The 27,001-nt window shown below is 38.3% G+C and overlaps 1 protein-coding gene and 2 non-coding genes across 6 annotated transcripts in view; 2 read left to right on the top strand and 1 right to left on the bottom strand.

The window, feature by feature from the left end:
• LOC131075077 (uncharacterized) overlaps positions 1-27,001 on the bottom strand; it is a 171,116-nt gene that overhangs the window by 128,188 nt on the left and 15,927 nt on the right. The window lies entirely within an intron of this gene.
• On the top strand, positions 4,469-4,540 carry TRNAV-AAC (transfer RNA valine (anticodon AAC)). The gene has a single exon. It is a non-coding gene; the product is annotated as a tRNA-Val (tRNA).
• TRNAT-AGU (transfer RNA threonine (anticodon AGU)) lies at positions 4,668-4,739 on the top strand. The gene has a single exon. It is a non-coding gene; the product is annotated as a tRNA-Thr (tRNA).

A 27,001-nucleotide genomic window follows, 5' to 3' on the forward strand; every position in this document is an offset into this window, starting at 1 on the left:
AAAATTCTTCGACGTGGGCTCAACATCTTCTATATCTTCACGCAAAAGCCTTATTCCTCCTTAACCATATATCTGCTAATAATTTTTTTTACTTTAGATAAGAAGATAGATATATATATATATATATATATATATATATATATATATATATCTCAGAATCAAAAAGAACGCGTAGCTTCTGCACAGACTGCCACACAAAAAATGCACCCCATTATTTTTTAAAATAAATATCGCTTCCGCTACGCTTTTCACAATAGTCCCCAAAAAAATGTCTTCAAAGCCATGACAAATGGCACACACACTCCAAAATAGCGTATTTTCAAGGAAAATGACTTTATTCAGACCCACCTTCAAAACGCATAGCTATGACGTGTTCACATAAGCCAAAGATTCGATGCCTGAAATAAAAAACATAGCCACCACTTCTCATAAAATCTGAAACCGTAGCCCATAATAAAGTATGTGTATTTAATTAGGCTTCACAAACTTTATAACAGCAGCCTATATTTAGGCTTCCCTCCACAAATATTAAAAATCAGCTAATAATAAAAACATATCAAAAATTCCTTTGACAACTCAAAGAGGGCATGGCAAAGATCTGATATAACAGCTGACCAAGTGACACTTGGCACTTACACAGCTGATGCAAACACTCAACTAGCTGAACCACACACACACCCAACTCAAGTAAGCAAGCAACTAGGTGAAGCTGACAACCAAGCAGCTGAAGCAAGTCAAGCACCTCAAGCACCTCAACCAAAATTGAGAAAATCTAATGAATAAACAGTAGCTCGAAAAGCACTTCAAACTCATTTCAATAATACTATGAGCAAACCTCTAGCTTGAAAAACATAAGCAACTACGTGAAGCTGACAACCAAGCAGCTGAAGCAAGTCAAGCACCTCAAGCACCTCAAGCAAAATTGAGAAAATCTAATGAATAAACAGTAGCTCGAAAAGCACTTCAAACTCATTTCAATAATACTCTGAGCAAACCACTTGACATCAATGACAAAATGTCTAACAATCTCCCCCTTTGTCATTGATGGCAACTCCATCTGCAACTGCCACCTTCTGAAACCAACAAAACAAAACTGCTCCCCCTGAGATACTGCTCCCCCAAATTTACTTCTCCCCCTTCGACATCAATGACAAAACCAACCTGTAAAAAGTTAAAACTGAAACCATCCTGCAAAACTGAGACGGGACTGAAAGAATATGACAATAAAACTTCCCCCCAAGTCCAAACTAAAATTCAGTGATGGAGTGAATACACTCCCAAGTTTTGTCTCTTATTATCATCAAGAATATACAAGTCGTTTGCTGCCCTATTATAGCATTCGCAATGTGTATAACATCCAAACTGATCTTACAACAATCCGGACTAAAAATTAAATTGTAACCTTAATCACATAGCTGACTGACACTCAGCAAATTTGTTTCAAACCCTCTACAAATAACACATTCTCAACCTCTATTTTGCCATCATTCAATAAAAGTGTACCTTTACCTGCTACCTTTGCAGAAAAATCACCTCCAAACCTTACCTTGCCTCCATTAAACTTCTTGAGGGTCAAAAGCTTACTTTCATCTCTAGTCATGTGTTTGGAGCAACCACTATCCACATACCAAATATCTTTTTCATCTGGTGCAAGAGGGGCTGCTTGCACAATCAGAAATTCCACAATTAGAAATTCCACTGGCACTTCCTTCTCTTTCTTCTTCCAAACCATAGCAACCTCCTTTGCCGTTTCCACATTCTCATCCTTCTTGCTCTGTTTAGAAAAATCTGCCATTTCATTTTTACAAACTTTTGCAATGTGACCAGGATTATTACATTTATAGCATACTCTATTGCAATTCCTTGGAGGAATAAAAGAATTCCTACTCCTAAAACTGAAATCATTCCTTGTAAACCTTCTACAATTGATGGCTTTGTGCCCAAAATAGTTACAAGAAAAACAAAAACCATGTAAAAAGGAAATATTGAACCTACTCATATGTCCTTGCCTTGAGATAGGAGGCCTCTTGAAAGTATTATTTTTTACTTTAGATGATGAATTCCTTGAGCTCTCACCATTGAGAATCCGTAGTTCTACCTTTGAGCTTTGACCTTCTTCAAGGCCAACTCCACCCTTGTCTGAAGATTGCTTTTTTGACCTTTTGAGAAAGACAATTTCAGCCTCCAATTTTTCACAAATTTCTTCCTTCAACTTAATCTGATTTTTCAGATCCTCTCGAAACTTCTTTAGCTTCTTCAATCTGAATATTCAGGTCATCTATGAGCTTTTCAGCATCATCAAGAGCTTGTGATTTCTTCATTTTTTCTTCACTTTCTTCTTTGAGCAACAGCTTCAAATTCTGATTTTTCTTTTTGAGACTTTTAATCTCATTTAGAAGCACTCAACAATTCTTGTTCAAGATCCACTTCTTCATCTTCTTGATTTTCAGCATGAGTTTCTTCTAGAACCATAAACAAAATCTCATTACTCTGAGATTCTTCATCACTCTCTTCAGATGAATCACTATCCTCTTTTGAATATAGACTCTTTTTGGATTTCCATGTCTTCTTGTCTTTTCTTTTGTACTTCTTTTCATTACTGCTATCTTAATTATTCTCATATGGACATTTGGCTGCAAAATGTCCATCTTTTCCACAATTAAAACACTTGAGAGGCATCTTCTCCTTGTTCTTCCTTAACTTTCTCATGACAAATGGTTCTTCTGAATCAGAATCATCATATGAACTATCACATGAACTTTGCTCGTTTTGCTTGCCTTTCTTTGATGCTTTGAAGGCAATCTCCCTCTTTGATGACTCTCTGTTTGTCCTCATCTCATATGTAGTCAATATACCATGGAACTTGTCAATGGTCATCTGATCAAGATCAGCCACCTCTTCAACTACAGAAATCTTTGCATCAAACCTTAAAGGTAGAGACCTTAAAAAAAATTGTATAACAACTTTATCATCAATTGTTTCTCATCTTCTTTCATTTTCAGACTTTCGAACTGCATTCTATGAGTCTGAAGCTTAGCTTTCTTCACTTTTTCATCTCCTTCGTAGGCATTTTTTAGCTTATCCCACATAGCTTGAGCACTATCACAGTGCATAACTTTCACAAACTCTGATCTTGATAATCCACACAAAATAGCATTCATAGCTTTTGCATTGCATTCAAAAGCTCTCTTTTCATCAGCAGTAGATGGAGGATTCTGAGGAGGTGTGTAGCCCGACACAACACTGTTCCAGACATCAAATCCAAGAGACATTAGATATGCTCTCATCCTGACACACCAAAAGGCATAATTAGAACCATCAAATAGAGGGGCTCTATTCGTTGCAAGACCTTCCAAAGCATTCATTTTCAAGTTCTAACAGAATCAACCTTCAAACTTTTAAGCCTTATCAGAAGGTACCTGCTCTGATACCAATTGACAATTACACAGCAAATACTAGGGAGGAGGGGGCGGGGGTGAATCCGTATTTGAAACTTTTTAAAACTATTAAAAACTCATGAAACAACTTGAGACAGAGATGTAGAAATGCAAGCAAGGCACAGAAACAAGAACACAAAATTTTCTCATGGAAAACCCTTTTGAGTAAAAAACCACGGCATCAAAAGACTTCTATTAACTTGTTTGGGCACCAACCCTAATTATAGAAGAGAGCACCAACTCTCAAAAAACGATTATTCCTAAAAACCTGAAGCACCAACTCCAACAAAATGAGGCACCAACCTCAATTACAAAAGATTATTGAAATTGAAAGCTACAGAACAAAACCAGACTATTCTTTTATATCCAACAACTCAAACCACATATAGAAATAACAGCTCTCCAAAACTACGAGTTCGCAACTCCTCCATAAATACAAAAAAAAATTCAACACAATCACTCAGCTAGTAACAAAAGCTTTGATACCTCCTTTAAGAACTTACACCTCAAAAGTATTACATCTTCAAACTCAGAAATTCTTTAGGCCGAAACCTATTTGAAAGACATGAGCATGATTTTTTTTGAAGCACACAAATCAAAACTTCGACCCAACCCTTTTAAAAACTGTTACTACAACCCACACTTCTGCCACACGTAGACCAATGATCAGATTATATTTTCTTTTAAAAGAACGGCATACACAGCCCCCTTTCAACAAAAATGTATACCATATGCTCTACACAAAGCTTAATTCCCTACAGCCACGACTTCAAAAGCATTTACAGCAGCTCAAGAAAAAAAAAATATTCTTCAACGTGGGCTCAACATCTTCTATATCTTCATGCAAAAGCCTTATTCCTCCTTAACCATATATCTGCTAATAATTTTTTTCTAAGATAAGGAGATATCTATATATATCTCAGAATCAAAAAGAATGATTCAATTTAAAAATATTCATGTAGCTTTTGCGTAGCCTACTGTTGGTGTTGGAAATAAGCCACACCCCGACCGACGATGGACTAGTCCAAGAGGGGCCAGTAGCTCAGTGGTAGAGCATTCCAGCAACGTATGGAAGGTCCTAGGTTCGAGTCCTAGCTGGTCCATGTCTCAACATGGTATCAAAGTCAAGTCCAGGCTAGGAGCCCCAAGCACACGAGATATGTGGCTTAAGGGGGGGTGTTGGTGTTGGAAATAAGCTACACCTGGACCGACGATGGACTAGTCCAAGAGGGGCCAGTAGCTCAGTGGTAGAGCATTCCAACAGTGTATGGAAGGTCCTAGGTTCGAGTCCTAGCTGGTCCATGTCTCAACACCTGCCACACCAAAAACGCACCCCATTAATTTTTAAAATAAAAATCACTTCCACTACGCTTTTCACGATAGTCCCCCACAAAAATGTCTTAAAAGCCATGCCAAATGGCTCACACACTTCAAAATAGCATATTAATGTCTTAAAAGCCATGACAAATGGCTCACACACTTCAAAATAGCATATTTTCCAGAAAACGACTTTATTCAAAACCACCTTCAAAACGCATACTATGGCGTGTTCACATAAGCCAAAGATTCGATGCCTGAAATAAAAACATAGCTGCCACTTCTCATAAAATCTGAAACCATAGCCCATAATAAAGTATATGTACTTAATTAGGTTTCACAAACTTTATAACGGCAGCCTTCATTTAGGCTTCCCTCCACAAATATTAAAAATCAGCTAATAAAAAAAAAGGTATCAAAAATTCCTTTGACAACTCAAAGAGGGCATGGCAAAGATTTGATATAACAGCTGACCAAGTGACACTTGGCAATTACACAGCTGATGCAAACACTCAACCAGCTGAACCACACACCCAGCTCAAGTAAGCAAGCAACTGGGTGAAGCTGACAACCAAGCACCTCAAGGACCTCAAGCACCTCAAGCAACTCAAGCACCTCAAGCACCTCAAGAAGCTCAAGCAAAATTGAGAAAATCTAATGAATAAACAGTAGCTCGAAAAGCACTTCAAACTCAGTCCAATAATACACTAAGCTGAAAAACATAGGCTTGACAAAAACCACTTGACATCAATGACAAAATGTCTAACAAAAACGACATCAGTCAATAGAATAATGCATAGTATGTACCTTGATAGTGAATGAATAATAATCAAAACACGCCATATTTTGGTCAGACAATGTATTTATTTCATCAAATGGGGAGCATTTTTTCTGAAAACAAGTAACAACAATCAAGAAATTTTGCGAGTACATATAAATAACAAAGGCACTCAAGAAAAATAGTTTCAGTGATTCCATAAAAGAGTTTTATCCTTGCTTTGGATTTACAATTAAGCTGTGCATACAAAAGTCTAATAGATGCAATGGAGGTTCTCAAGGTTCATGGTTCAAAACCAAAAAAAATATAATATTTCCATTGGACAATCTTTAAAGAAAAGTTATGTATTTCCAACGATCCTTCAAGTTTCCAGAACACAAGAATGTGGGACCTGGGTACATGGGGATGCATTTCAGGGACAACAAAAAAAATCACTAATTATAGGGATGGCAGGGGAACAGCTATTAAATTAACAAAACAAACTTGAAGCAGCTGAAATTTCAAAAAAGTAAATACAATGTGTTGAATTTATTAGAATAATTTATTCTTTAAGTCAGTTACCTTTTTAGTGGTTCTATTAATGGTCATTTAGTTAGTCATTTAACTTTTTAGTTCGTCATCTTAGTTGTCGACTTATTTAGCTTTTTAGTTCGTCATTTTGCTTTTTAACTTTATTTAGCGTTTTAAGCATTTTAGCTTCAAGTTGAAGCTTTAGTTTAATGGTTCGTTCTTTATAGAACCTCGTCTTGTAATTCTTTTATATACAGTTGTATATTCATAATTAATTCATCCGATTATTCAAAGATCATTCAATTATTTTTCATGGTATCAAAGCGGGTCGATGGGGTTTTTCAGAATTTGACGAATTTTTTAATAAAAAATTTGTAGCCTCTCTCTACCTAGAAATAATTGCCAAAAAAAATTTGTTCGATTTTTTTATGAAAAAATTTGAGTTTTGTTCTTTTGAATCGTTAGGGTTTGTTTCTAGATCCCGGGATCAATTTTGGGTGCTTAGGGTTATTGGCATTTTTTGGATTTGAGGGTTTTTGCTGAAAATCGCGAAACTGGTTGAGGATTTTGATCGCGCAATTTCCTGGTTTGAGCAAAAGTCTCTGAAATTTTCATGGGCCTTTTCTGCTTGTGCGTGGGTCGTTTGTGTTTGTGTTTAGGTCGTTTTTGCTCTGCACACTGCACCTTTTTCCGTTTTTGCCTGTGGACAATTTTCTGGAGGTCTTGTTCCTGCAATGGCGATTTTCTATTTGGTTGTGGGTGTTTCTAAGTGCCCACGTTTTTCCTGCGGCAGTGCATGGTTTGAGGATTTTCGTCCGCATCGTCTAATTTTGTTTCCGTGAAAGAGGTTTGCAGCAATGATGGATTTTTTTTATATGGCGCGATTTTGTCTGCGTTTTTAGCCCACGACTTCCATTCTCTACTCTTGCGCGACGCGAGTAATGTATTTCTATGATTTTTGTGTGTTTCTGTGCAATTTTCCAGCGGTTGCGTTTTTTTTTGGGGTAGCGTCTGTATTCCTTGCGACAGCGGCGCTAAATCCGTTTTTTTTTGTGTGCGGATTTTTTCTTCTACAACTCTCGTGACCACTGCTTGTGCGGCAGCAATTTTTTTCCGACAAGGTTTGTTTTTTGATGGGTTTTATAAATATTTTTCCTAAAAAATTATTGATAGTTTTTTAATTATTGTCTTTAAAAAATTATTTCTTTGGATTTTTATGATTTTTTCCGTCAAAAAAAAAAATTATTTCTAGGTTTTGTTAATTTTTCCCACAAAAATTATCTTTTTCAGTTTTCTGATTTTTTCACAAAAAAGTCATGGAAGGTTTTGCTTGATTTTTTCCTCAAAAATCAGGGTTTTGCCACGTGATGTCTATTGTTTTGTCACGCGATGTTTTGCGGGTTTTCACAATTTTTTCCTCAAAAATTGTTTGCGGGGTTTATAATTTTTCCTTAAAAAATATCATCTGCAATTCGCACAGTTTGTGTGGGATTTTGTTATGATTTACCGTTTTTTCCACAAAAACGATGATTTGTAACCTCAGATTTATAGATTTTCACGATTTTTTCCTCAAAAATTATCTATAATTCGCGAAGTTCGCGTGAGATTTTGTGATTCGCAAAGTTCTCAGGGTTTGACAGTTTTTTCCTCAAAAATTGTGCTTTGTTGTAGTCTATTTTGGGTCGCACCTGGAGTTGTTAAGGCAAACATTTGCAACCGTGGTATCTTGCAATCTGTTTTGGAGTTGCTGGAGCAAACAATGCTCAGTACTCTTCTACAAAAGTTTTTGTGATTTTTGCTAAAATCGTGTTTGTTGCTGTTTGGAAGGTTTGTCGATTTTTCCTCAAAAATCATGGTTTCAGGCTCTATAATTCGCATGTGAGGGTTAAATCAGTCGGACGGAATCAGCTATTCTTGGCCATTAACACTTTGTAGATCCTAGGAGGGTCTCCGCAACAACAAAGTGTTCTGGCGTTTGTGATCAAAAAACCTATAGTGTCTTATGTCGAGTACTTAGTTGATACAATGACCATTAAGGGAGGGTGTCAAAAAATAATTAATTCTTTTAGTCAGTTACCTTTTTTAGTGGTTCTATTAATGGTAATTTAGTTAGTCATTTAGCTTTTTAGTTCGTCATCTTAGTTGTTGACTTATTTAGATTTTTAATTCGTCACTTTGCTTTTTAGTGTTTAGCTTTTTAGCTTTATTTAGCGTTTTAGCTTCATGTTGAAGCTTTAGTTTAACAGTTCGTTCTTTTTAGAACACCATCTTGTAATTCATTTATATGTGGTTGTATATTCGTAATTAATTCATCCGATTATTCAAGATCATTCAATTATTTTCAGAATTGGCAATAAGAATCCCCAATTTTAATTTTCTTTTTGTATTTTTTAGCATTTTTCAATGTATTCCTTACAAAGCCATTTTAAATTTTTATGCACCAAATGCAGCAGACTTTCTAGTCCTGAAAAGCAGGCTATCCCCTCTAAGTCCTCAAGTCCTAGGCATTCCCAAGACATCAGGGACGTCACTTGAACCCTAGGAATACTATATATCTAAGATGAAAGAGAAACTACTTAATAAAAGATTGGAAATTGAACAATTATGGTAAATGACAATATCCAGTAATAGATATATAGCTAACAAGTATCCAAAAAACAATCAAAGCTCTAGAAGTTGAAAATATGAGAAGATGGAGACTTTTTGGAAACTGGACTATTGTGAAAGGTCAAATCAACTGAAAACGAGACATTGACGTGTGAGTCCATGGAGAACAATACGGTGGTAAAAAGACCAATAAAATGTCAAGCTGGTATAAATGTTGCTCACACGGTATTTAAAACAGCCTATGGCAGCATGAATTGGATTGAAAGGAGTTATATTTTTTTAAGAAAGTCAAATAAAGGAGTCAAGAGACACACCGTTGGGCATGGGTCCTAATGAAGGACTGAAAATAACAAAGAAAGAAGTTGCATTTTAGTAAAAATGTCAAATAAAGGAGCCAAGAAACCCATTGGTGGGCATGGCCCCTAACAAATGACTGAAAATGACTAAACCCCGAAAAATTACCACAGAATGGCCATATAATCCAAGATTAGCACACGGACCAACATAGACATCGTTCTTGTTGTTTTGATGCCCACTTTTTCCATCCTCCTGAATCACCATCATTTATTACATTCATTCCTTTCCTAATTAGCTGTTTGCTATTGGAAATAGCTATGTTTAGGTTGTTACAGCTAGGATGAATTGATCGAGAACATAGCAGCTCACTATGAGAAGCACTTCTCTTCACTTATATTTGATTAGATGGTTAGCAGTTCAAAACTAGAACTACAAATTTATTGCTTGCCATTGTTTTCCAGCACACTCAATATCTCAATGACAGACTTTGTGAAGTTATCAGACGCAGTTATTGTTTAGCTCCTAGGAATTTAGGACCATACTTTGATAATAATTAAAATATGTTATCCTCGCCCTTATGAATGATGAATTGTGTATTTACTTCAATGTATGATATTGATATGTGATATGTAATGATCCATACACTTGCTTTCGTTGGTCTATAATGGAATAATAATGGATATGATGCTAAGATAGCTGAATGATGAGTAGTATATCATACACTTGATGAATCTAGAAACTGTTCCAGGGAATGCCGATGGAATTTGTGTGTGGAACTGTTGTGACCTTTTTCACACATTGCCCCATTGCAAATGGGGACCCTCTCTTTTCGTTCTTTCTAGGGTTTTTTGTTAGTGTCCCGTGGCCTTCTGCTTCAGTTTTGCCAAGCCTTGTTCAATTTTGAACAGTGCAGGTCCTAAAGATTGAAAGTTAGTTTTTTGCAAACCATGTGATTCTAGAGTCAGGACACCATCAAAGTGCCTAGAAAGGCCAAAGGACGAAGATCGCAATTGATTTGGACGAATTTGAACAACTTTCTATTTTTAGAAAGTTTGTTTTTTTTTGCTTTTTCCTATTTTTTAGGAAGTTTTGTTTTTGGCATTTTTAGCCCGATCCCCGATATGGCTATTTTTAGAAATTTTTCCCTATTTTTTAGGGATGTCTTCTTTTTCGGAATGGGGACCTAAGGTCTGCACTGATACCATTGACCTACTTCGACCGGGATCCAAAATTTCCAAGTTTTGACCTAAAAAGCCAATTCCCTACATTTTAGGGGTCATAATGCTTCAGATGATTTGCCTGAGTATGGATTTCAATTTTCAAGTTAATCTGGTTAAATTTGGTTAAAATGTGAAATTTTGAAATTTTCCAAAATTTTTCTAAGTCTGGCTAATGGATAAGGTTGAGTGTCATGACAGACGTTCAGAAAGTCCACCCGAGCAAAGTCTGCCATGTTGGAGAGATGATCAAGGTCCGCCCTGTTGAAGGGATGCTCAAAGTCTGCCATGATGAAGGGAATCAAAAGTCCGCCCTAGGGGAACATTCTAGACTCCGCCATGTCTTGGGAAGCCTCCAAAGTCCGCCTTGGTGATGTTTCAAAACTCCGCCCTATGCCTTGAGTGGGGTCACTTCAAAAGTCCGCCCCCTTGGTGATAGACCAAAAGTCCGCCTTGGCTAGGAGAGGCATCAAAGTCCGCCTTGAAGAGGGAATGATGGAGGCCTTCTAAAGTCCGCTATACATGATGAAGGAGGTGCCTTCAAAACTCTGCCCTCCAAGCAAGTAGCCAACCTTCAAAACTCCGCCCTATGTTGATGACCAACACTTAAACTCCGCCATGCAAAGGAAGGGCATCAAAGTCCACCCAAGATGCTAGCAATGGAGAGGTTCGCCTTGTTGAGGTCACCCAAAGTCCGCCATGTTGGAGAGGTGCTTAAGGTCCACTCAAGGAGACCTTCCAAAAGTCTGCCAAGTATGTTAAAGAGGCCAAGAAGAGAGAACTTAAAACTCCGCCCTCCTTGGTATCCTTCCTAAACTCCCCCTAAGGAGACCTTCAAAAGTCCGCCCTAGGAGATGCATCAAAGGTCCGCCCAAGGTGCTAATTATGATTGAAGACCCTCTTAAAACTCTGCCCTATGCCTTGAAGAGGTAATGAAAGTCTGCCCAAGTTTGATAAAGAAGATGGTGGAGCCATAAAAGTCCGCCATGCATGGTAAGAAGGAGAAAGGCAGCCCATGAAGAGAGCCTCTAAAAGTCCGTCCAAACTTGGAATTAAAGACAAACAAACATGTTGGAGTCCTTCCTAAAGTCCACCCAAGCATGAAGTTGAACACTTAAAACTCCGCCCTACTCTTGGAAGTCAAGCAAAGTCAACAAGAAGCCAAGTGATGTCATCAAATCTTCCCAAAAATTGAACTCCTAATCAAATTAGAAAGTTGGAAAAAGAGATTTTCAAAGATCATCGAGTTGTAAAGTCAAAATGGAAACTCAAAATTAAAATTGGAAAGAAGATCTCTGCAAATCAAAAGGATTTTCATACTGAGTTCCAGATTAGAAACTTTTTGGAAGATACTATTTTATGAGCCTAGTTCGAATTAATAAACTAAAAACAATTTAGAAACTTGCATAAGTAAAGGATTTTCGAACTAAAGAAGATGACAACACTTTCCGAAAGATTTGAGTTAGATTTAGAAACGTGAGTTGGATGATTTTGCGTGTTTCTAATTGGGAATTCAACTTCATTTACAAATACATCATTTGTAACTTCATTTTTACACCAAGAAGTTTGAAATTCTTAAGGAGAGCATAGTGAAGTATTTGCAGATTGGATTTCATCTGGAGAAAGTTTTGATATTGCTTGCAGTTTGGCAAGCTTCTTGACAAAGGATTCACAGATTTTTGAGTGAAGCCAGTGGGTATAAGGAAGAATTGTTAATTCTTTCTGAGTTTTCTGAGAAAATTCCAGCCTTATTTCAATCTATTCGAAGGTGAAGTTGAATTTATGATGCAGATTTGTGCATTTTCTGAGTTTTTTCAGAGTTATGGAAAATGATTTTTTTAGTGGATTTATTCGAATTCTTAGTGAAGGAAAATCATTTTTTTGACTAAGTAAAAGAGAGTTTTGGAGTTATAACACTTGGTGTTGATTTATGATCACAACCATCCTTGAGATTGAAGAGTTTACAAATGAAAATTCAGTTTTTATGGCTAAGTATGAGAATAAAATGAAATTTTCAAACACTTAGCCATTCGCAGCCCCTATTTTCTTCAATTCACGAATTAATTTCTAACTTAAGCTTCGTTGTCTAAATGCAGATTCTAGGCACTATGAAATTTCAAGTGGACAAAGACGCTCCTCCTGAGTCAAGGATGACTTCAAAGTGGAAGAATGTTAGCGACACTAACCTCGGGCACATCAATCTAAGGGAATTCAAGAAGCGAATGTTTGGTTTGGACAACCTCGTGCCTACCACAACCGCACGAAAGATGATGAAGAGTGGCATCGTGCATGCTGCTAGTTTTCTTCCCACCATGCAATGCACCAAATTAGTAGCTGAATGTGCCAAGCATTACAACCCCGCCAGTAGGGATATTGTTGCACCTGATGGAAAAGTGCTGGCGAACATCAGCGATGAGGCCATCAGAGAAGCCTTTGGGATCCCAGAGTATCATAACACCGTGTACGTGACCAAGGACGAAGCTGATAGCATGTATCAAGACCACTTGGAGGAGTACGACGCCATCGTTAATCATTCCTGGCTTGGTGAGAGCATACTTCAAGGAAGACATTGGAGACATGATCGTTCTGCTGAACAGGATAATGGGAAATCCTCAAGGTGCTCCATTTGAGCCCTGGATGTATTATTTCATTAATGAAATATTGAATGGAGTGAAAATGATAGACTGAGCCCGGATGATAAGTGACAACTTGGACAACCAGCTGAGGAACCTAGAAGCAAATAGGACCTTCTTCATGAGCTCGTACCTGTTTTATTCCTTGGCTAGAACCTGCAGATACAGAGGTCTCGCTTACAAAGGGGAAGTGGGAAACAAAGAAAACCAGTTTCCAGTCTATGATTGTTATCCCCAGCTCCACATGGAAGAAAAGTTCCATTTTAAAAGAGTGAATGATACCTTCCTCATGTACATCACGCGGACGTTGCAAGGTGGACTGCGGTGCAGAGACTCTCTCAAGAGTCTATGGACTTCATCAGTAGATTTGGATATTGGTATATCCAATACCCGAAGTTCACTTACCTTAGAATTCAGGGGTTTACTAGGTCTCCCTATAAGCTTCCAGCTTACCCTACCAACTGAGTTGTGTTACTCGAGGTTGTGAGGCAATTGGAGGGGTATATGGCGATTCAAAGAGATAAACAGAAGAAGGCAGGAACCTCCTCTCTCACGATTGGGAAAGGGCTGGAAACATGTCTATCGTCACAAGCTGCTGCGACTGCTGAGAAGGAGCTGGCTTGGTATACCTTTTATCAATACAAGGCGAGGAAGAATTTTGACCCGTTCCGCAAAATAAAAAGGGTCGAAGGGATGACATTTGAACACAGAGCTGATCTCGAAGATTATTGGGCTAACGCAGCCGATAGTTTCGAGATCAGGAAGAGATTTTGGTCAAGGATTCCCTTGAGCCTGGTAAGAGCGACAGAGGTGTTTAGAGTTGTTGACCAAGTAGAGGACAACCTTGAGCTTCAGCAGCCAGGCTTCGAAAAGATGAAGAATGAACCACTGGCCTTGATAGATTGGGCAGAGGGAGAGAAATCAGATCTAGCAGACCTCATGAGGTCGGTGGTTGAGTATTCTAGGTGGTGGACATCTAAAAGGACAAAGCAATTAAAGTCTAAAGGTGTGGCCTTGACCTATGAATTGATGGGAGTAGATGACTCTTTGTCCTCCAACCCTTGTATCTCTGCAGGCAATGCCCAGAATCCAGAGAGTGTTGGGTCTCAGAAGAGGAAGGAGTTAGTTGGAAGCTTCGGAAAGGTCACAAGAAGAGGATTGTAGGGGAAAGGCGGGAATCCAGCGAAGGTCATTCCATCCTAAGTGCCGCATCTGTCGTACCTGATCAAAATGCCATTGAGAAGCGGGAGATGGACATATGTATGGTTAATAATGAAGTGAGAGTTCCTTCTCCTTCGATCGAGGAAATAATGAAAGCAATCACCCAAAGCCTGGACAGAGAGCAAATTGAAACACCTCCATCTCCAGTAGTCTTCTTGGATGGTATAGTTATTGATCCAGGAAGGACAGATGATGGGTTTGACCAGAATACCGTAGAGCAATCAACTATCCCTGATTGGCTAAGGGAAAGGATAAGGGCTAAGGTCCCTAAGGAAGCTTGTTCTGAAGAGATCACAGCAGCATTTCTGGAGAAGGTGAATGAGCCAGTCATAGCCAAACCGCCCAAGCCAGCTAGAAAGTTCTCGTTGATTCAGAGGGATAGTGCAGGATTCAGGACAGTTCAAATAGCTGTGCCAAAGGAAGGGAAAACTCGGGACAGTGTTGCCCTGGAGGACTATAAGATCACCACTATAGAGCTGGGTAAGCCCACCCAAGACCAAGAGGTCCAGTACTTTGATGACTCTTGTAAAGCCCTTAAGGCAAGTTTAGCTCAGGAGAGAGAGAAGAGAAAGAAGGTTGAAGAAGAAAATCAGCAATGGAGGAAGTATGTTCTCCATCTTACCAGGCCACTTAACCATGAGATCCCGTTTACCCCTCCACAGCCTCTTCAGCAGGAATCGATGAAGGATTATAAGGATATGAAGGGCACGTTCACACAAGCCAAGGAGTGGATTTTAGATGCCTCAGCACGAGCTGATATACTAGTGGAAAATTTGGTGTCAACACATGAGTCGGCCTCTTCGTTGGTCAGCCGTATCCAGGACCTAGCTGCCAATTGGGAAGACGTGGATGAAATTCAAGATGAAATACTTCCGCATCTGAAGGTTATCCGAGGCTTGTCTAAGAGAAGTCTAGTGGATGCAGGTGTCATACAGGTCAGAGATAGGTATGACTTCACACCTGGTATTATCCCTTGGTCACCCAGATTGAAGTTTTGAAGAAATCCGAGACTAAGTGCTTTGAGACAGAGAAGAGTGTCAGGGAGATCTTGAGCAAGGTGTTTCATGTAGCATTAGAGATCTGGAAGAAAGAGAGTATAAGAGAGAAGCACTTGCAGGCAGAGAACCTGAGAGCCAGGATTCAGTCAAGCTTCTTCAAGGACTCAGGGATGATTGACAAGGGCAATCTTTCGAGGATTGCAAATTTTCTCTTCATCGATGAGGACTTTCTTGCCCAAGCAGTTGAGTGGGAGAGCATCCTCGCCACATCTACCGATGATGTGGACATCATTGACTTCCAGATTAGCAACTTGTCAAATGTCACCATGGAGGAGGTCAGGCTTATTGTGACTAAGTACATCGAATCTGCGAGAGAGGAAAGTGGACGCTCACCTCAATGAGATTAGCAGTTGTGCCACATGTCACTTTCTCATTCATTCAAGCTGATAGTGTTTTGGGAAACCCTAATTAGGGTTTAAAGCTTTCAATTTTGGCCCTTGATCACTGTTTGATCTCGGTCGTTCATTTATTTTTGAAAAACTATATAAGGCTACCTCCTCTCATTTGGAGAGTGTGAGGTTTTTGATGTATTGTTGCGTAAGGTCATTTCCAGATAATATATTGCATGTGCGCTTTCTCTTAAGGCTTTGTAATCCCTATTGTTTGAATGATTTGCATGGTTTCAATTTCCTCAACACTTAGTTAAAATTAATCTAGATTTGCTTTCATTGTTGTTAATTTGAATGAAGGATTTGATAAGTGTCAATTGATGGTGCATCTCTGCTCATACTTTTGGTGAATGGATGATTTCCATTTTACCGGGCAAAGTTAGTCTGAGCCCATCCTCTATGCATCCCAACATCTTAATCATAAGCACAATCCATTGAAGATTGCACCGGCTTTGTGTAGTTGTCCCTAGTGTGGCGAAGCAAAGTTTGGTTTCTCGAGAGCACCCAGTTGATACCGTCTCCGAAGTTCGTAGGATTAGATTAGCTTTCCTAAACCCTATCTCTTTTCTCTTTTTTTGAAAGTCTAAATCCTGGAAAATCTAAAAAAAAAAGAGAGAGCCTAAAATTGCTAAATCCGTCTAAGTCCAGCAGTTCAAAAAACATTTGTTAACGTAAGTCCCCCTTGAGATTTTCAGCATACAATACCCAAGAAGCTATTTCACTAAAGTCGCTTGTTCGCACATATAGACCTTGGAATCGGTAGTGATTTTTCTGGAGAGGATAGAATACCTGTGGGTATCCTATTCTAATATTTGGTAGATGATAAAACAGACACCAACAGGAACTAGAATAGATCCATGCACATGCTTGATAGCATAAGCTTATGTAAAAACTCATGTTAATCACATAAATCCCCTTAATTGATGTGTCAATCTTACCATATCAACCACTTAAGACCTTACATAGATGGAGTTGAATTGTCATAAAAAATAAAAAAAGAACTTTTAGAAAAAAACTGTGTAACATGTTCTTTCAACAACATTTCAGATCATAGTCAATGATAGATGAACAGTATGAGTACAAATTACAGACTTGAGCTCTATTTCAAGATAATTCCCATGAAATTAAAAAGATATCATTATAGGAAATAATAAATGTTTTAGTCTGAATAGCCAGTTCAAAATAACTAAATGAACTAGCCCTTATGATATTGAACTAGCTAGTCAACTAATTCATCAAAATGCATATTAATGTATGACTGAGGTTTCTTTAACAAATGAATAATCAATCTCCAATCTTAGTTTCACTCCACCCCAATATCTCTAGTTATAGTATTTGCAAATTTCCATGGATTATCCTGTGTAACTGATGCAGAGAAAAGAACTTCAAACCTTATAAATGCACAAAAACTCAAAATGGACTCTACAATGCAACTAGATGCATCCTAGGTGCTCATTCCTAGACACCTTGCCACTAGATCTATTAAGCGTATACTCTTCTCATCATTGCCAATCTTCCCATTCAATATTGATTGATCAAACCTCTTTCCTTGCATTTGACAACCTACCAAGACACCTCTCTCAATTAAACAACCCAATCCAAACTTCAACACTTCAAACCCTCTTTGCCAAGGACTAAAAATTGTCTTTACATTAGCATAGCCGCAATACATTCTCAATTTGATTCACTTCCATACAAAGGCAGGCCTATTCAAGCCTTACACAACATATTTAGAGCCTATACAATCATTTCTTCCACTGATCAAACCAAAGCAAAACATCACAACATCAAACTCTCTCTTTCTTAGGTTCTTTTTAGGATAGCAACTCTGCAACATGAGAACAGTCATTAATAACTTTCACAAAACAAATAATTAAGCCAATCGCTTCGGTGAGATTGAAGATAACATATATACAGATTTTTCCTCCAATTTTTATGAAGATCCAACGGTGGAAAAGGAAGTTATGGATTTTTTTGTCTTGCTGGAAACCCTAGCTTCATCCCAGACCTGTTCTCACCAAAAATGGCATAACTCATGCAAAACTTTATGAAATTTGATCAAACCAAAAGAATATGATAGTAGAGTCATGTATTCATCTTTTCTTATTGGTTTTAGTTCCGTGCCGTACCGTACAAGTCCGTACCAAAGGGTTTTGCAGACTGTTAACACAGAAAATATAATTTTTTGACCTATCTATACTAAAAATGCAATAACTTTCACAAAACACCATGAAATTTGATGAGACCAATTGAAAATGAAAGTAGATTCACCGCACTAACTTCTCCAACCATTTTCAGATCATTAAATGTGAAGTACAATCCGTACAAACCAAAAGAACAGTCTGCAACATGAGAAAAATTCAAAAATAATGTACTAAACAAGGATTTGTTTTCTCTATTCCCTCTCCAACCCCCAAATTCGTGTTTGAAGGGTACCCCCAATTGTTCTCAACCACCTTTTGATTAGTTTTTTAACAAAACACTATTTTGATACTTTTTGACAAAGTTGCTTGACAACTTTTTGAGCAACATTGACAATTTTTTAGCAACTTTTACAATTTTTGACCAAATGACCCACAAACTTCCAAAATGACTCCAAATGATCATTAATGGTATAAAATGACCACATTAACATGAAACAACATAGAACAAGACAAAAACTCAAACTTTGACTCCTGGAGGCCTGATAGGCCTTTGGGTGCTCCTGCACCAATAACATTTAAAATGGTAATCCACCATTAAAAAAACCTTGTATTCTCAAAAGAAATAAGATGCTTTGATTTAAAAGAATTGCCAATTTAACCATCAGCTCCTTTTTATGTCATTATTGTGTTCCAATTCACATACTCTTTTTCTATTTGCTATACTACAAATGGCATCACTGCCATTTCAGGTTTAGGTCAACCAGACATCTATTGCTTGTCATTGAGAAGTCTGTCTACAATGAGACATGTCAATTACAAACCAAGAATCTTTCAAAGGAAGAAAATTTTATCAAACACCGTACAGCCAAAATAGAGAAGACCAATTGACTGAAGGCTCGAGGTTTCTGTGGAACATTGTAGTTCATAAGTTTATCCAGCAAGAAGCCTCTTCGACCAAGGGGCAGCCAAAAACATCGAGAATAGCCTCCTTTATAATATACATGTCAAATAATTGATGGTCATCTGCCCAGATTCTTGACATGCCATTACATCATTTTGCAATATGCATGTATAGAAAAAGAACAAGAAATGTGGAGAATGAATCAGCTTGAGGGGCAAGGAGAGAAAATGAGGTATAAAGATGTCATCAACACAAAGGCAGTTAGTGATGAACAGTCCAAAAGGAAAAAAAGGGTCACATAACAAGAGAACTGTACAACTAGATTGAGAACTTGAGCATCTAGCAAATCAAAAAGAAAGAAAAGGGAGGTTGTTGTAGGCAGGAGCCTGGTGAAAAGAGGAGTCTTTTTAACAGAACATGTGAGGTGTACAAGTAGATCAAGGATTTGAACGTATAGCGAGAACATGAAAAGAGAGGTTGTTGCAGGCAGGAGCCTAGCGAAAACAGAGGTTCTTTAGTAGAAAATGTTTTGATGTTATTTTGTACCATACTACATGATCCATCATCAAGATGATAATTATGAGTAATAATAGAAGACTTGGGCTCTTTTCAAAAAGAACTCCCATTAAGATTCAAACATGCCAATGTTGGCCTAAAGATTGATGTAGAAAAAAATTTGGTCTCAATTAGAAAATGGTGGGCCTTGATGTGTTGTTATTGATTGAGCAATATCTCAGATGTGCTTCATGCAAAAAATTATTTAATCTTCTTTTGTTAAAGGTTCTATGGAGTGATTGTCTATTTTTGGGTTTCGAGAATTTATTTGGGCTCCACTCCTATTGGAACCATGTCCCTATTGATACCTTTCAGTCGAATCTTACCTGAGTGTTTCTAAGGTTTCACTTTCTTTCTTTGTGTTATGGTTGTGAACTTAGGGGTTTAGAGTTTTATTGTCTAATTCCAACCCAACAATCAAATAGAATTGTTAAGTGTTTGTCTATCCTTTGATCGGGTCACCATTGTTAGGCTCAATTGATCACATTGTCCCAAACAAAATATTTCATATTGAGTTATGTTTCAAGACAAAATCCTCTTGTTCCTTATTTTTAAGACAATCCTTTCGTTTCTTATTTTTGAGCCATACTTGAATCATTGTTACTTGTGGGCATCAATATTGTCATTGTCGCTTCTAGTCATTTCTAGACGACACCCATGTAGGGCCAACAAAAATGCATCAAACAAGATGAAGATGAGAACTTGGATGATGAAGCTATGACAAAGACATTTTAAGGTACGGAAGTAGTCATCAAGGCTTGTAGAACATGTCTAGACAAAGGAGCACTTTTTGACATTTTCAAGTTAAAAAAGGTGCATAAGTGATGATGAGCATACTGTTGTCCTCATTTTTGTTTCCAAAAATGGACCATTACATAAAAATTTTGTGATAAAATGAAAATTTTACTCTATGGCATGCTTCCCGAGGCAAAATTTCGACTAATCTTTGGACTGGCTTAATCCTCAGTCCATTTTTGGTTAAAATTCCAAGTTGAAAAGATGTGAAATACCCTCCCTTTCGAAATCGGGTTTTAAAAACCGGATTACATGTTGAAAAGTTCTTCCCATTTTCATGAAAATGACATTCCCGGATTTTACCCTTTCTATTCATTCATTTCGCCACATATCCGTACTTTCCATTTTCGTCATTTTCCGCAAGTCTAATTCTCATTTTCAATCTATTTCTCCATTTGCAAATTTACAAGTGTACTTGCATTTGGGTTTTAAAAATCCGATTGCATGTATGTTCTTTCCAACTTGTATACTTGCAAAAATTTCCCCAAGATCCGAAATTGGTCAAAGTCAAGATTTTCCCATTTCCATTTATTTCCCCTCTTTCTCTCACAAAATTGTGAAGTTCAAGGATCGAAATTTTTCCCATTTGAAGAAGGAAGAATGTTATTTGCAGCTGAATATGATGTTGCCTTAACACTTTTAAGTCTTCATCACAATATTCCAGGTTTTCAATCGATGTCAGATTTGCTGTCATCTCCAGTTTCAAAAAAAATGAAGTACAAATATGACAAGTATCAGAAAGAGATTGCACCTTCCCAAGCTTCTTCCCCTTTGGAACATATCAGAGACACAGAAATGGGGCACGTGGATATGTCAGAGTTTGTCAAGAGGGTGAAAGATCCACAAGATAACAATATGCAGCGGCTGTTGGACAGCCATATCCATCATTCATCTTCCTTCCCGGTGGCTGCCCTAGAACCTGAATTTGTTCTGGCTTGCACCCATCATTTTGACAAAGAGACAAGTCATCAAAAATGAAGATGGTGAAGCAATAATCTGCCTTGATGCAGACACAATCGAGAAGGTCTTCAGAATACCTCCCGCACCTGTTTACATGGAAATCTCCAAAGAAAGTGTAGCTGAGTATTACGTGAAGATAGAAAAAGATTGTAAACGACATATCAACAGGTGGATCCAAGAGCCACGAGCCTCCTTCTCAAGGTGGGCTAAGTTGTACCGCTATGATTTCAAATGGGAGATAGGAGACACCATAACCCTTCTCAGCCTGATGATGGGCCTTGAACATTCTAATGTTTTTGAGCCCTGGATGTACCAATTCATCATGTTCATAAGGCAGTCTCATCATATATCATGGGGAGAAGTCATCAGCGATGCCTTGTGTGAACAACTTGCAACAGTCCCTTCCACCATGACTTTCTACATGAACTCATATTTGGTATACTTGGCAGCATCACTTAGACACTTTCCAGGTCTTTCTACCAAAGGTGATCGCTCACTTATACCAGTTTGGGAATATTATGATCAGTTGCCTTTGAGACCCAGCAGACTGCATTTCAGAAGAGTCCAAGATGCATTCTTCGGTTACTTCATGTGTCAGTTTGACAGAACTCTAAGGAACAAAAGGGTATCAGATGAGGCATGGGAAAGGGTGAGCGAGTATGGATGCTTGTTTCTACAGTTCCCCACCTTCACCTATATGAGAATCGGATGCTATAGTGGTCAACCATATATGCTTCCTAGATACCCAACTGATAGGATCATTCTTATGGAGTTGGGAAGACAGATCATGGCTGTCCACACTCATCAGTCTGCTAGACACAAGGTTAGAATGGGGATCTCTACAACAAACCCATTAAAAATTGGCCGATATTCTCTTGTCACATTCGTTAAAGCTAAGGCCATGGAGACTGAAATGCAGGAAATTAAGTTCAAAAGGTTTAAACCTAGAGCTGATTTTGATTGCCGGGGTATGAAGGAGAAGATCAAGAAATCCTTTGTGCACGTGCATCACATTGAAGACATTTGGGTAGATCTCCGCACAGAGGTCGAGGTTCTAAAGATGAATTACTGCAGGCTCACTGTTGAGCAAATTGTTGATTTGAACTTGGTGGATATCCCACAAGGGATGATTGACGATGGGCACGTACTTGATCCTGAATATATTTCACGAAGGGTTGAGGAAGCTCCACTTCCTTTAATCCAATGGTCACACAAGGAGTGCATATCCATTCTTGAGAGATTTCAGCCTATCTTGGCTAACACCAACGCTTGGCTGAAAAGTAATGCTGTTAGACTCATAAAAATCAAGATTGGAAAAGAAGATGATTCTACGGGGCCTCTTGGACGTAAGTCTAAGATTCAGGTTGACAACAAAGAAGGTGTATCATCTTCGGGCATAGGGATCAAGTTGCGAGTTAGTAGGGCAGTAGTGCTTCCTCCTGAGGAAACGACAGTTCGTGGGAAGGAAAAATCACGATTTCATGTTCAAGTGGTTGATCTAGATAATCCAAAAGAAGGGCAGCAATCTGATGATGCTCCTAAGTCTCCAGATTCAGACTCACCTCATGAGATTATTCCCCCAGTTTCCATTGAGACGCCCCTTTCTCCTCCTGATTTGCTTGTGGATGAATCTCCTCAAAATGCCATTCCCATTTCAGCATACGAGCCACCTCCTGATCATCAACAAGAGAGTGTGTTGGAAGTTCCTGAGGATATTCCTACTTGTATCCAGTTGTCAGAAATTGATACTTCCACTTCTGATTTTGAAGAGTTTATGAGGAAATCTACATGACCATTGATAACTGAGCAAACCGTGGTCGCTGTCCAAACAAATATTCCTCCCAGAATGACCACGGTTATTCAAACAGAAACTGCTTCTCCTTTGCCTACAACTATTACAGAAGGAGAATTGATGGCTTTACCTCCATGGCTTAGTTTTTTTACTCCAAAGAGGAAGAAGCAAGAAATCTCACCTGATGCCTTTGATTATCAGCAACTAAAATAGTCTAGATCTAAGGTTGCTAAAAAGGCCAAGACTATCTCCAGACTAACTGTTGACAGCAACAAGATGAAGGTAGCTGAAATTGTTGAACCCGTTGCGGATAAGCCACTTGAAGAAATGTTGGATGCTGATTACAAAGTTACAAGGATAGAATTGGGTAAGCAAACTGTTGGTGTAAATAATTATTCATCTTGGATATTATTACACCTTACTTAAGTTTACTTAGGTACATGCATTTCATAGTAGTTTGGGTATGAGACACTTGGGTGTTTGTGCCACATTGGGATAGTGTGTGTAGGAGAATTTCCACCTTTTATGGTGTTGATCTTGTTGTTACACTCCACATTTAGTGGGTGATCCACCTCATGTGGAATATTATATTGTTTCTCCTACCTACCCACACCTATTTCCTACCTACCCTTGTTTCTTATTGAACCACATGTCATGTTTGTATGCTCACATATCCATATAGCCTTGCCTATATAAGCAGACTCATATTCATTGTATGCAACAACAACGATTGATGATCCAGTTGATCAGTATTTTCATCTTGATAGAATACAGTTTATTTCTATCATATATTTTGTCTCTCTTATTTGTGCTTTCCATTGCCTCTTGATTTTGGCAAAATCTCACATGGTATCAGAGCCATTAGAGTGTCATTGGTTTGCCAACTGAGAGAAATTTGATGCTATTTGGGGTTTGCATTTTGGAGCTTTCTATTGCAGGTTTTTATTGAAGCCTGATGGGTCAAATATGAGGTCACCATTGGATTTAGGAGGTCCAAGAAAGTCAGTTTTGCCTTTTGTTTCATCCAAATCGGACTTCAGAGGCCAAATCTAGAGGCATTTGAAGTTTGACGCTGCGGTGGAAATTTTCTAGAAATTATAATTTTGCAAGCATTTTTCAAATAGCGATATCTCACTCATCCGGACTCGTTTTTTCGAACAATTTTTTTTGTTTTGGCGTAGAATTTCGTGATTTGTACAATGGTGTAGGATTTTTCTGTTTCTCGGATACAGGTTTTTCGGAAATCGTGAAATCCTGATTTTTACAACTTTGGAGGCATCGTTTGGGCTCATATGGACTCCTTTTCAGGTGCCATTTTTTTTTAAAGTACATATTTTTTCATCTACTTTAATAATCTGCCATTTGTTTGCAGCGATTTTAAGTAGAAATTGTACTTTCTGTATTTAGCCATTTTTGACATATTTGGTACTTGTATTTTGCTTGGATCTCAATTTAGATCACTAGCAGTATTTGTTGAAGTCTCTTAGATCTCATTTTGAGAAGTTGTAAATTGAAATCAGAAGTCCACTTTGCCTTGTTTTGTAAGTGGCCCATTGTATACGCACTAAGTATAAACTGCCAAAATCACCATTTTGGGGGGATTTCTTGATTGAGTATTTTAGGGGGGTGTCTTGTGTGATTGTGCCTCTCTCTATCTTGTGTTTTTTCATTTTGGTGCTATGGGTTCTCCTAAATTTCCACTCTTAACTCCTCATAATTATGCATCATGGAAGATTAAAGCATGGAGTAAACTAATGGAAAAAGGACTCATTCATTATGTAAATGAAACTATTATAGCACCACCTGATCCTAAGGCTGATCCTAATGCTCAAATTGAATGGCTTACTAAGAATGCTATGGCACTTGGAACTCTTAGAAAGTATGTATCAGATGACCTCATTGTTCACATTGATAAGTGTACAACAATTAAAGAGGCTTGGGATATTTTTCAAAAATTGTATGGTCAAGTTGATGAGATTAAGGGCTACAAGCTTGATAGTGAACTCACAACTTTGGATCCCAAGGATTTTGATACAATCCAAGATTATGTCACAAAAGCAACTGAGCTAAGAGCAAAGCTAAAGGATTGTGGAATTGACAAAAAGGATGCTCAATTGGTTTATAACTTGTTGGACAAGCTTCCTTCAGAGTATGCAGCCTTTGTATCTAGCTTTCACACCCATAGGTTAGCTCAAGGTTCCTCATACACTTCTCCCTCATTTGATTCATTCACGGAGATGTTGATACTTGAGCAATCTAAGTTGACCACGATGGGGATTCTCAAATCTTCAAAGTCACAAGCTTTGGTGGCTAACAAAGGGAATCAAAGTAATCAAGGAAAAGGCAAGAATCAAAAGCAACCTTCCTCTCCACAACAAGGTGATTCACCACTCTCACCTAAGAGGAAATCATATAAGGACAATTTTTTTTGTGGATATTGCAAGAAGTCGGGACATGATGAACATCATTGTTATAAAAAGGATATTGATGAGTTGAAGAATCTTCTCGAGAAGAACAAAATCAACCTACCTTCTAGAATGTCTACATCAGCTTCTTCTTCCAAGGATAAAAGAAAGGATCACTCTTTTGGGACAGATAAAGGAAAGGGACAAGCTCTTTGTGCTACTACAAGTCATGATTCAGGGAGATGGCTTCTAGATTCAGGGGCTTCTCATCATATGGCATCTTCGCAGTCTATGTTTTCTATATTTGAGCCTTGCCACATGCCGCAGATTTTGATGGGCAATCATACATACATGGATGTGATTGGGAAAGGATCTATTGCCATTGGGGATAACTCCTTCAATGATGTGTTGTGTGTACCCCACTTGACAAATAATCTTCTTTCCATCTATCAAATCACACATGGGGCAACTAGGAAAACTGTGGAGTTCACAACTGATTCAGTTATCATTAAAGACTTGGAGAGTGGAGCTATCATTGCGACTGGGTGGTTGATCATGCATCTTGGTTGTACTCTTTTTCAGATTTTGGTCCTATTGATAAGGTTGGTTCTTCCTATGTTGATGATTCAAATTTTGAGAACTTTGGGAATTTGAACTTGGGGATTCGCACATGTGACCCCATTCTTGAGCCTTGCATTTCATCTCCTTCTATTGATATCACACCACCTATTGCACCTGATGATGCAGCTAGTGCGACAGTTTTGCCTTCTTGTGATTCAGTGCAGCAGGATATTTCATGTCTTCCAGCTTCAGTTGATTGGGATGCCTACTTGACAGACATTGCAGGTTTGTTTGTGGGCTCCTACATTACAGATTTGGAAGACACCATTGATGACATTCATCTTCTCTTTGATGAAGATGATCCTTCTTTGATTGTTGCGAGGGATCACTCTGACCCTCTTGTGCATTCTCTACATGATCAATCTTTAGAGGTTGACATGATTGTGGATACTTTTGTACAACACTTGGAGGAGGTCTCTTTATCTTTTGAGGAGACATATGAGTCTTTGGATATTGTTCTACATTCATCTCCACTAGATCTTGGAGTGCCTTTTTCAGCAGTGTGGCACAGTTTACCACCTTTGGAGGGGGTACCTTTCAGCATCGACATGGGGACACTTGAGCAGTTTTCAGAGATTCCTTTCATCATGAGTATTTTTGCTTCATCTTCCCTTCATGGTTGGGAAGACTTTTTGGATACACCTTTGGTTTTCTTTCTTCCTAAGGGGAGGAATGTTGTTCGACGTTCATGGAGTAGTTTCTTCATTCATCTTCGAGCTTCTATCATTGGTGCAGATTCTAGATTGAGAGGGAGCTTCCTAGTCTCTCTTCTTCTTCTTCTTCTCTCATATGGGGGGGGACTTTTTCCTCACATGGGGTTTTGTTCTTCACATACTTCTATGAGAGTTCTTCGTATCTAGTTTTCATCTCTCTTTTGGGGGAGGGTTTTTTCCCATTGGGTTTTTCTCTCTTTCCCCGCTTTGTGAGAGATTTTCTTGCATTGGTTTTCATGCATTTGCATTTGTACATGGGTACCTAACATGGCCTCGTAGCCGGGACCCATCTTGCATTGCTTAGTTGCATTGTAGACTTTAGTGCATTCCCCTTGCACTTAAGGGGGGGTGTTGGTGTAAATAATTATTCATCTTGGATATTATTACACCTTACTTAAGTTTACTTACGTACATACATTTCATAGTAGTTTGGGTATGAGACACTTGGGTGTTTGTGCCACATTGGGATAGTGTGTGTAGGAGAATTTCCACCTTTTATGGTGTTGATCTTGTTGTTACACTTCGCATTTAGTGGGTGATCCACCTCATGTGGAATATTATATTGTTTCTCCTACCTACCCACACCTATTTCCTACCTACCCTTGTTTCTTATTGAGCCACTTGTCATGTTTGTGTGCTCACATATCCATA

Source organism: Cryptomeria japonica, chromosome 3 (assembly GCF_030272615.1).
Source record: "Cryptomeria japonica chromosome 3, Sugi_1.0, whole genome shotgun sequence".
In the NCBI taxonomy this organism is placed as follows: domain Eukaryota; kingdom Viridiplantae; phylum Streptophyta; class Pinopsida; order Cupressales; family Cupressaceae; genus Cryptomeria; species Cryptomeria japonica.